This window comes from Pecten maximus, chromosome 5, assembly GCF_902652985.1.
Source record: "Pecten maximus chromosome 5, xPecMax1.1, whole genome shotgun sequence".
Classification (NCBI taxonomy): Eukaryota; Metazoa; Mollusca; class Bivalvia; order Pectinida; family Pectinidae; genus Pecten; species Pecten maximus.
In genome coordinates this window covers 34,042,699-34,052,851 of record NC_047019.1, presented here as the reverse complement: position 1 = coordinate 34,052,851, position 10,153 = coordinate 34,042,699, and the positions used below count along the sequence as shown (strand labels likewise).

Genomic DNA, 10,153 nt, shown 5'->3' with positions numbered 1-10,153 from the left:
ACTTGTTGTTCCTATTAAGAGGACCGAGAGACGATGATGTACCTATTGTTCCTATTGAGATGACTGAGAGACGATGATTTACTTGTTGTTCCTATTAAGAGGACCGAGAGACGATGATGTACCTGTTGTTCCTATTGAGATGACTGAGAGACGATGATTTACCTATTGTTCCTATTGAGATGACTGAGAGACGATGATTTACCTGTTGTTCCTATTAAGAGGACCGAGAGACGATGATGTACCTATTGTTCCTATTGAGAGGACTGAGAGACGATGATTTACCTGTTGTTCCCATAAAGGTGACAGTTGTAGAGATGATGATTTACCTGTGTTCCTATTGAGAGAAATGAGAGATGATTTACCTGTTGTTCCTATTTATAGAACTTAGAGACGATGATTTATCTGCTGGTCCCAATGCAGCACATATCATTATCGTTTAATTTCTTTCTAGAGCTTTGTTTTCTTTTTTTTGGTAACATTTAATCTTATGTAAATGATAATACATATATGCCCTAATATTTGGTTTACCTAGTGTTAATGATACTATGATGGCGATATATTATTTGGAGTTTCGAAATGGGAAAAATAAATTCAAAATAAAGTGAATGAATAAATCAAATCGATGGCAGAAATATGCCACCATAGATATTTGGTTTGAAATTATAAATTGTGTGTTGCCATAGCTTCGTAGAGTGCTTCTATCACTTGGAGATGTGAACTATTCAATCAGTTTGTAACTTTTGAAGTTTTTAAAGTTTATTTCCAAAGGTTTTGGTCCGATATAACTTTATCCTTGAGGACAGTTAAACTGAAATGGGCAGGTAAAAGAAAAGAGAAGTGGTCATATTGACTTACGTTTTTTATCATTTCTATGGTCAGGTGAGGACGATATTTACAAAAATAAGCCATTTAGATAATGCCAACCCACTAAATAGTGATATAACAGTATGACACGCCATTTGGCTATACGGGCTGGGCTGGCAAACTGATGTCTTGTCTTTATGACGTAGTACAGATTGGTCTATAGAGTCACACAGCGCAGACAAGTAATATTCCTATTTATAACCGATGTAACAGTGCGAATTGAGAGTGGAATCCGTGACTTATACGTGTTTCGACGTAATTTTTCAGGTGATAGCACTGTTTTAATGTAATGACAAAAGATGAAACTTTAATCAAATAAAAAAGATGTACCTGTGAAATGTACTGGCAAACATGGCGTTACCACAAACGGGAGACAGACAGAGAGAAAGTCAGAGCCAGGGAACAGTAATAGAATGGTCACATCTCTGGTGACCAACTATTGTGAGTTTCAGAGATTTTTTTCAACAGATGGACGAAATCTGACAAAGTTTAATACTCAATACACGAATAATGCCACCTATAATTATGTTTGGAAGACAATTACGCGAATTATCTCCCTTCCATCACTAACCATCACTAACCCGTTTGATTCGACTACAACCCATGGAATTATAATAACCTTACTTCTGAAAGGGGCTACAAATTACTTTATGCATTCGTTCGTCTGTGCATGCGTCGATCAATGAATAACATTGTTTTAAAGTGTCAATATGACTAGACTTTGTCAGTTCGTCCATCTGATGTAAACTTTTGTTAGTCAAGAGATTTCTTTAAGTTTTGAAAAGATCTCTGAAAGTTGGAAGGAATAATAATAATATGCAGATCGCGTTTTCATGAAAGGCGTTTTGGTTCAACACTTTATGTAAGAGTTATTGCCCTTTCGTTTTTTCATTACATTTTCCTTGCTGATAGTTAAAGTAAGAATGATTTTGTTTATGTATTTGAATTCAAGAATCTATGACACTTTTTACATATGATTTTAAAATGTAATTTCACAGTACATATGACACATAATTCTGTTCATTTCTTTCCTGTGTTTTGTGTTGAATTCTCCCATAAATAGCAATAAATAACAACAAATAAACATGTTCGCATGATATTGAATCCAGAAAGTTTATGGGATTGTTATACACCTCTGTAGGTTGGGGATCAAAAAGATATCATATAATACAAAAGACTATTGTTTTTTAAACCCTATCAATACTTAATTCGAGTGTTCCAATAATCACAATGTAAAAATTAATTATATGTGCATCATAAAATAAATAAATTTCTTATATCGAGGCGTCATACATCTGAGCAATTAATTGTGTACCTGGATTTAATATTTCGTTAATACCGTTAAATGATATGACCTTGAAAAGTATAGCATTGTGTCTAATTAAAGATATGAATATTTATGAATGGTTAAGCCAGAGTTCATTATCAATATATGTGAAGCGTAACACACCGAGCACAGTGATCTTGGCGTCATACATTAATGACTCGCCGTGTGAGAGAGTGAGAAACACAATGACGTCACGCTACTCCGTATCGACTGAGTTTATAACACGTTGGGCATCCATCACGGAAACCGCTGTAATTACATACAGAACATTACAACATTACGCTGCTATCTTGTACATAAGCCTTGAAAATCTTGTCGATAAAATTACGTTCATATTGTGAATCAAATGGTGACATTTTGATTAACCTGCGCTAGAACAACATACTTAAAGTGTGGGGATCGCTATACAGGTAGGTCATTATATCTGAATATCGAACCCTTTATTTTAACACTTTTAAAATATGAAATATGTATGATAATTGGAGATTATGACCGTATGATTAGAGAAGCGTACGATGTTTTTTTAAATAGTTTTATTGATTATTGCATTGCCCTGATTCTTCGTGTAATTTCTCTTAAAATATCAGCAATATAATACATCAAATAATCCAGTGTGCATTCATAAAGTTTTACATAAATCTGGTATTATGTAAAGTTAAAACGGTTGTATTTATCTCGATATAAATATTATCTTTCTTACGACCAAATAAACGGCATATGATTAGGACACGATACAACTTACCGACGGGCTCTCATCCGTATATATCAACACCATATACATGGTTGGTGGGTATGTTTACCTTTGTTGTTATATTTATAAAAAATATATTTTTTATGTTTGGTGATAACATTGTTTATGTTTGGTGACAACATTGTTTATGTTTGGTGACAACATTGTTTATGTTTGGTGATAACATTGTTTGTGTTTGGTGATAACATTGTTTGTGTTTGGTGATAACATTGTTTGTGTTTGGTGATAACATTGTTTGTGTTTGGTGATAACATTGTTTGTGTTTGGTGATAACATTGTTTGTGTTTGGTGATAACATTGTGTGTGTTTGGTGATAACATTGTTTGTGTTTGGTGATAACATTGTTTGTGTTTGGTGATAACATTGTTTGTGTTTGGTGATAACATTGTTTGTGTTTGGTGATAACATTGTTTGTGTTTGGTGATAACATTGTTTGTGTTTGGGTGATAACATTGTTTATGTTTGGTGATAACATTGTTTATTCTTGGTGAGAACATTGTTTATGTTTGGTGATAACATTGTGTGTGTTTGGTGATAACATTGTGTGTGTTTGGTGATAACATTGTTTATGCTTGGTGATAACATTGTTTATGTTTGGTGATCACTTTATTTATGTTTGGTGATAACATTGTTTATGTTTGGTGATAACATTGTTTATGTTTGGTGATAACATTGTTTATGTTTGGTGATAACATTGTTTATGTTTGGTGATAACATTGTTTATTCTTGGTGAGAACATTGTTTGTGCTTGGTGATAACATTGTTTATGTTTGGTGATAACTTTATTTATGTTTGGTGATAACATTGTTTGTGTTTGGTGATAACATTGTTTGTGTTTGGTGATAACATTGTTTATCTTTGATGATAACTTTATTTATGTTTGGTGATAACATTGTTTGTGCTTGGTGATAACATTGTTTATGTTTGGTGATAACATTGTTTGTGCTTGGTGATAACATTGTTTGTGTTTGGTGATAACATTGTTTATGTTTGGTGATAACATTGTTTATGTTTGGTGATAACATTGTTTATGTTTGGTGATAACATTGTTTGTGCTTGGTGATAACATTGTTTGTGTTTGGTGATAACATTGTTTATGTTTGGTGATAACATTGTTTATGTTTGGTGATAACATTGTTTGTGTTTGGTGATAACATTGTGTGTGTTTGGTGATAACATTGTTTATGTTTGGTGATAACATTGTGTGTGTTTGGTGATAACATTGTGTGTGTTTGGTGACAACATTGTTTGTGTTTGGTGATAACATTGTTTATGTTTGGTGATAACATTGTTTGTGTTTGGTGATAACATTGTGTGTGTTTGGTGATAACATTGTTTATGTTTGGTGATAACATTGTTTATGTTTGGTGATAACATTGTGTGTGTTTGGTGATAACATTGTTTGTGTTTGGTGATAACATTGTTTGTGTTTGGTGATAACATTGTTTATGTTTGGTGATAACATTGTTTATGTTTGGTGATAACATTGTGTGTGTTTGGTGATAACATTGTGTGTGTTTGGTGATAACATTGTTTGTGTTTGGTGATAACATTGTGTGTGTTTGGTGATCACATTGTTTGTGTTTGGTGATAACATTGTTTGTGTTTGGTGATAACATTGTGTGTGTTTGGTGATAACATTGTTTATGTTTGGTGACACCATTGTTTATGTTTGGTGATAACATTGTGTGTGTTTGGTGATAACATTGTGTGTGTTTGGTGATAACATTGTGTGTGTTTGGTGATAACATTGTGTGTGTTTGGTGATAACATTGTTTGTGTTTGGTGATAACATTGTTTGTGTTTGGTGATAACATTGTGTGTGTTTGGTGACAACATTGTTTGTGTTTGGTGATAACATTGTGTGTGTTTGGTGATAACATTGTGTGTGTTTGGTGATAACATTGTGTGTGTTTGGTGATAACATTGTGTGTGTTTGGTGATAACATTGTTTATGTTTGGTGATAACATTGTTTGTGTTTGGTGATAACATTGTTTATGTTTGGTGATAACATTGTTTGTGTTTGGTGATAACATTGTGTGTGTTTGGTGATAACATTGTTTGTGTTTGGTGATAACATTGTTTGTGTTTGGTGATAACATTGTTTGTGTTTGGTGATAACATTGTTTGTGTTTGGTGATAACATTGTTTGTGTTTGGTGATAACATTGTTTATGTTTGGTGATAACATTGTTTGTGCTTGGTGATAACATTGTTTGTGTTTGGTGATAACATTGTTTATGTTTGGTGATAACATTGTTTATGTTTGGTGATAACATTGTTTATGTTTGGTGATAACATTGTGTGTGTTTGGTGATAACATTGTTTATGTTTACTGTTTGGTGATAACATTGTGTGTGTTTGGTGATAACATTGTTTGTGTTTGGTGATAACATTGTGTGTGTTTGGTGATAAAATTGTGTGTGTTTGGTGATAACATTGTTTATGTTTGGTGATAACATTGTTTGTGTTTGGTGATAACATTGTTTATGTTTGGTGATAACATTGTTTGTGTTTGGTGATAACATTGTTTGTGTTTGGTGATAACATTGTGTGTGTTTGGTGATAACATTGTGTGTGTTTGGTGACAACATTGTTTATGTTTGGTGACACCATTGTTTATATTTGGTGACAACATTGTTTGTGTTTGGTGACACCATTGTTTATCTTTGGTGACACCATTGTTTATATTTGGTGACAACATTGTGTGTGTTTGGTGATAACATTGTTTATGTTTGGTGACACCATTGTTTATATTTGGTGACAACATTGTTTGTGTTTGGTGATAACATTGTGTGTGTTTGGTGATGATATTGTTTATGTTTGGTGATAACATTGTTTGTGTTTGGTGATAACATTGTTTGTGTTTGGTGATAACATTGTGTGTGTTTGGTGATAACATTGTTTATGTTTGGTGATAACATTGTGTGTGTTTGGTGATAACATTGTTTATGTTTGGTGATACTATTGTGTGTGTTTGGTGATAACATTGTTTGTGTTTGGTGATAACATTGTTTATGTTTGGTGATAACATTGTTTATGTTTGGTGATACTATTGTGTGTGTTTGGTGATAACATTGTTTGTGTTTGGTGATAACATTGTTTATGTTTGGTGATAACATTGTTTATGTTTGGTGATGACATTGTTTGTGTTTGGTGATAACATTGTTTGTGTTTGGTGATAACATTGTTTATGTTTGGTGATTACATTGTGTGTGTTTGGTGATAACATTGTGTGTGTTTGGTGATAACATTGTTTGTGTTTGGTGACAACATTGTTTATGTTTGGTGATAACATTGTTTATGTTTGGTGATAACATTGTGTGTGTTTGGTGATAACATTGTGTGTGTTTGGTGATAACATTGTTTGTGTTTGGTGATAACATTGTGTGTGTTTGGTGATAACATTGTTTATGTTTGGTGATAACATTGTGTGTGTTTGGTGATAACATTGTGTGTGTTTGGTGATAACATTGTTTGTGTTTGGTGACAACATTGTTTATGTTTGGTGATAACATTGTTTATGTTTGGTGATAACATTGTGTGTGTTTGGTGATAACATTGTGTGTGTTTGGTGATAACATTGTTTGTGTTTGGTGATAACATTGTGTGTGTTTGGTGATAACATTGTGTGTGTTTGGTGATAACATTGTTTATGTTTGGTGATAACATTGTTTATGTTTGGTGATAACATTGTTTATGTGTGGTAACAACATTGTTTATGTTTGGTGATAACATTGTTTGTGTTTGGTGAGAACATTGTTTGTGCTTGGTGATAACATTGTGTGTGTTTGGTGACAACATTGTTTATGTTTGGTGATAACATTGTTTATGTTTGGTGATAACATTGTTTATGTTTGGTGATAACATTGTTTATGTGTGGTAACAACATTGTTTATGTTTGGTGATAACATTGTTTGTGTTTGGTGAGAACATTGTTTGTGCTTGGTGATAACATTGTGTGTGTTTGGTGACAACATTGTGTGTGTTTGGTGATAACATTGTTTATGTTTGGTGACAACATTGTTTATGTTTGGTGATGACATTGTGTGTGTTTGGTGACAACATTGTTTATGTTTGGTGACAACATTGTTTATGTTTGGTGATAACATTGTTTGTGCTTGGTGAGAACATTGTTTATGTTTGGTGATAACATTGTTTATGTTTGGTGATAACATTGTTTATGTTTGGTGATAACATTGTTTATGTTTGGTGACAACATTGTTTATGTTTGGTGATGATATTTTTTATGTTTGGTGATAACATTGTTTGTGTTTGGTGATAACATTGTTTGTGTTTGGTGATAACATTGTGTGTGTTTGGTGATAACATTGTTTATGTTTGGTGACAACATTGTTTGTGTTTGGTGATAACATTGTTTTTGTTTGGTGACACCATTGTTTATGTTAGTTGACAACATTGTTTATTCTTGGTGAGAACATTGTTTATCTTTGATGATAACTTTATTTATGTTTGTTCATAACAATGTTATGCTTGGTGATAACATTGTTTGTGTGTGGTGATAGCATTGTTAACGTTTGTTGAAAACATTGTTTATGCTTATCAATAGCATTGTTTATTTTGGGCGATAAAGTTGTTAATTTTTTTTCAGCGGTTACTGACAAATATATGGTACTTTTTGGTATTTCAACATGTTATTCCTCGATTTTTGATTATGGCAATACAAGTAAGCTTTCGTTGAACATTTAATTAATCAATACGCATCAGAACATATCCCTGCTTTATTGCTCAGCCCCACAGTTGCCTCAGTGATGTACTCCCGATGGAAATTGATGAGTCTAGGAAAGGCTTTGGAACAGGTACAAAAAGGAATCTCCGGGAGCGTCGCGAGCCATGTGGGCCATCGAGAGGTTGCTTAAATCAATTGGTTTTCCCGATATGTTCCCGACATTTTGTCGTTAAAACAGCAAGGAAATGCTTCCTTGAACTTCCGCGAAATATTTTCATTATACGGCATCCCCAAAGTATCAGTGAGTCTCCACATCGCCGCTGATCCCCAGTGGGACCTTGACGTTACTGGAGATGTCAAGTGATTAGTTTAGTTGGCAGTCGCCAGAGCTCTCAGATTCATGTATATATTAAAATGTTAAAATTCGCAGTGCCCGATACATATATAGAAAATAATAAAACTGGAAACACTCCGAATACTATCTGAAATCTTCGAATGACCTAAGCTTTAAAAGACTTATCAAATGTCTGTTACATCTTATAACACTACAATATTCCTCCTGTACAAATGGCTGACCATGGTCAAGTAGTACTAGTATTATGCACCCGATTTATTTTCTGTGTGTCCTAGGATACCGGAAATAACAGACTTACTTTACATTGTTAATTTATGATGGACTTACAACTATGAATATCTTATAAACAAAGCGTCCATTTTAGACTGATTTCGTAGTTTTACTTTACAAAACATACTCCATTGAGAATACATAAGTTATTTTTGTCAAAACGAAACGTTTATTAGTACATATCTAATACATTAATCATAACTTCACGACTATAATTTTTTCTCCTTCAATTTATAGATGAACAGATAAAGCCGTTGTTTCTTTGTGCCCTGGGATACCAGAAATAACTTATCAATATTTAATCATATGGGTATACCATTGTGGTGCAGTGTATGACGTTTAGAGAATTCGTGCTGAAAAGCTTAGAAGGAAATCCTAGTCAGCGCTGCCAGGTGAGAATGAAACATTTACGTAGCTTGATAGGCTAGGATATATGATTGTAGGGTAACAGGTGAAGCCTACCCGTACCGTCGACAGGTAATACCTGGATTAACCTGTCCTGTGGTGTTCCGTGCTGCATGGTCTTTGTTGCCTAATTACCAGGATACACTGGATGTTTGGTGTGTTAATCATATCATGTGGGGATAACGAAGGACTAACCAATGCAAAACAAAGACAAAAAATCGATGTGTTTACCTATCCTCTTCAGATGTGTATACTTATAGTACTATACATACAGGTTAGACGATGTTAGCGGTCAGGGAGAGAGCTGTTATAAACTCGTGACGAGATAGAGGCAGTGACTTCACTAGGCATAACGGCGACACATATGTTTACTTATACCATCAATGTAATGGTTAAAGTCAGTTCCCTGTGGACTTTTAGTAGCGACCGCGACTTATGCTAACACTGGCTTTGGCTTTGCATATCAGTGACGTTGAAAAAACCCACAGTTTGGTTGGCAGTCACCACCGGTACCAGACGCTTGACGTTTCTGGTATTGAACAAGGATTTATAGGCGACTATCAGGCGACATCTCTCACAGGTGAAAGGGTGCATACCCGATTATGTAGGTCACACCTGGGAGATGTAAAAAAGACAAACCCCACGCAAGCATCACTGTCAATCAAATCTCGTCATTAATGGTGCCGTACTGGTTGAATGATGGATGGTGATGCTTTGATGATTGGTCCACAGGTATGTCTTTTACTGTTCCTTATACGTCTCTTCAACAGTCTTACTGTACCAAATGATAGTATTAGTGATTGAAATTGGCGACATCACATGTACAGTAAGCATGAAGAATTCATGTCCTATTTCTGAGTTTGCTCAGGTGTGTGCGAGACATTTTACTTTTATCAAGCGCCGTTCCTGATATACAAAGATTAAAGGAAATTATCAGTCCTATCATCTTCATTAAATATGAATGGTGCCAGTTCTTTGACTATGATACATCTAATACACTCCCAACCGACGTTATAGAGTAAGTTATCAGTGAGATACATTTTATAACTCTCACCCGAGGTTATAGAGTGAGGTATCAGTGAGAAACGTTTTATAATTCTCACCCGAGGTTATAGAGTGAGGTATCAGTGAGATACATTTCATACACTCTCATCCGAGGTTATAGTGTGGTATCATTGAGATATATTTATACATTAATACATTCTCACCCGAGGTTATAGAGTGAGGTATCAGTGAGATACATTTTATAACTCTCATCCGAGGTTATAGAGTGTTATATCAGTGAGACACATTTAATAGACTCTCATCCGAGGTTATAGAGTGTGGTATCAGTGAGATACATTTAATACACTCTCATCCGAGGTTAAAGAGTAAGTTATTAGTGAGATACGTTTTATAACTCTCATCCGAGGTTATAGAGTGAGGTATCAGTGAGATACATTTAATACACTCTCATCCGAGGTTATAGAGTGAGGTATCAGTGAGAGACAT

The 10,153-nt window shown here is 34.2% G+C and overlaps 1 protein-coding gene across 2 annotated transcripts in view; it reads left to right on the top strand.

Annotated features, from left to right (window-relative positions):
• Positions 1 to 2,477: 2,477 nt before the first annotated feature.
• Positions 2,478 to 10,153, top strand: part of LOC117327858 (hormonally up-regulated neu tumor-associated kinase homolog A-like) — a 38,899-nt gene continuing 31,223 nt past the window's right edge. Inside the window, exon 1 of one of the 2 annotated variants that reach the window (XM_033885065.1) lies at positions 2,478 to 2,601. The gene's annotated coding sequence lies outside the window, so the exon portion shown is untranslated. Of the gene's footprint in view, positions 2,602 to 8,813; positions 9,395 to 10,153 lie in introns of those variants that run through there. The other variant, XM_033885064.1, reaches the window with a different exon arrangement.